Below are 2,101 nucleotides of genomic sequence, written 5' to 3'. Positions count from 1 at the left end.
AGAAAGAAAGAAAGAAAGAAAGAAAGAAAGAAAGAAAGAAAGAAAGAAAGAAAGAAAGAAAGAAAGTGCCATCCATTCATATGTCCAGGTATCTGATCCAGGCTGGACAAACACTCAGAATTGTCCCAAGTCAATATGGGAAGCCAAGGTGAGAAACCTAAGATTTCTCAGGAATGGTTTTAAGCTGGAAGCCTCTAGCCTACCTGGTTAGTGCTTTTCTGTGGGTTTCTCGGTGTGAGTCCAAACCTCTTAGAAAGCACCTTCAAACACAAGTTATGGCCGCAAGTCTGAAAAGCTCTATACAAGAACCATGTAAAAAATGGTTCAAGAGAATTGACCAGATCCCCTTGTGTCCCACAGCTGGAATAAGCTGAAGACTAGGTGGNTTTCCTCTTCTTGGCAGATGGTCACTCAAATACATCTCGTACTCCTGCTGCCTTTTGTTTAAAGAATTTTGTGTTCTGGGCACTCTCTTGGCCCCATGCAGAGTCAAAGGAAGTGGTATCTTGATCCACAAGGTGGGTGTACTTGGTGCGACCAGACCGTCCAAAATTCTTCACCTGCATGACTTTAGGAAGAATGGTTTTGTTGAAATGGTCCTCAAGAGTAGGTGCACTAAAATCTCTCTTGTAGACTTCTTTATCCTCATCCATGAAGAAGGCACCTCGGTGATAATACTTCTGTAGAAACTTGTATTTGCCTTTAACAGCTTTGTTGGTAATGACTTTGCCATTTGCCCGAAGTTCTGCCCGCCTTTCTCAGTCAGATTTCTCATGGGTTCAATTTCTGCTTTTTCCTTTTCAAGCACTTCTGTCTTCTCTCTCCCGCTTGATTCTTTTGAGCTCGCGGACTTTCCACGCCTCGTACTCCTCCTCCTCATTTTCATCATCAGTATTGAGCGCATCCAGGGCAGCAAGGGACCGCTTGTTCTCCTCTAGCTCTTACTTGGTCTCTTCTTCTACAATCTTGAGGGTGTTCTTGTGCCGCTCCTCAGCCATGCATTTTGCTTCTTGTTCCAGTTCCTTCTGTTTCAAAGCCTCAGCTTCTCGTTCTTGAACTGTCACCCGATCCTTCTTTCAAATGAAGACAGGCTTAAGTCGAGTCTCCATTTCATCCTCACTGTCTGTGTACTCCTCATACGCAGACTCTGACTCAGACTCCTCCCCCAGAGCGCCCTTCATCTTCCACCTCCATGACTTCCATCTCTTCGTTTTTCCTCTCCTGTGCTCGCTGACACATCATGCCACGGCGCCGCTCGATTTCTTCATCGTCAATCTCTTCCTCCTCTTTCTCACTGCTATCTTCCCGTTCCAGGCGCCAAACATCCCCTTCTACTTCTGAGTTGCTCTCTCCCACTACTTGAGGTTCCACGATTTTTCTATGTCGAGCCAATCGTTCTTCCACATCTTCACTGATGCGGTTCTGTAACCGCCGAAGTTGGGGGTCACTGGATGAATCCTCCTCCTGTTCCTCAGGCTCTGCTTCTTGTTCCTTGGCTTCCTTGATGAACTGAAATTCTTCATCCTCTTCATCTGAGGACTCCATAGGGGCATAATCTGGTCCCTTTCTGGACACAACGTTTCACCTTCACCTTTTCCATTGATATCTCACTTTTCTCTGTTGTAAACTGGGACGGCCCCAGCCATAGACTGGATGGGCGGCTGCTTCATGAGTGTGCTTGGGACCCACATGGTGACAGCTGCCGCGGGGACTCTCCAAAACGGACTCAATCCCAACAACAAAGAGCAAGGTCCAGAAGGCTGCGTCCCACCGACCTGTGCCCAACACAGCTGCGCAACTGACAGAAACAACTTCTGTATTAGTTAGGGTTCTCTGGAGTCACAGAACTTATGGATAGTCTCTATATAGTAAAGGAATTAATTGATGACTTATAGTCTGCAGTCCAATTCCCAACAATGGTTCAATAGTAGCTGTGAATGGAAGTCCAAGGATCTAGCGGTTACTCAGTCCCACAAGGCAAGCAGGCAGGTGAGGGAGCAAGAGCGAGACTCCCTTCTTCCAATGTCCTTATATTGTCTCCAGCAGAAGATGTAGCCCAGATTAAAGGTGTGTTCCACCACACCCTTAATCCCAGATGACC

The 2,101-nt window shown here is 46.7% G+C and overlaps 1 pseudogene; it reads right to left on the bottom strand.

Annotated features, from left to right (window-relative positions):
• Positions 1 to 12: 12 nt before the first annotated feature.
• On the bottom strand, positions 13 to 1,691 carry LOC110293290 (annotated as a pseudogene).
• Positions 1,692 to 2,101: the final 410 nt, after the last annotated feature.

Source organism: Mus caroli, chromosome 4 (assembly GCF_900094665.2).
Source record: "Mus caroli chromosome 4, CAROLI_EIJ_v1.1, whole genome shotgun sequence".
NCBI lineage: Eukaryota > Metazoa > Chordata > Mammalia > Rodentia > Muridae > Mus > Mus caroli.
The sequence above is the reverse complement of the archived record's forward strand: the minus strand, read 5'-3'. Positions and strand labels throughout refer to the sequence as shown.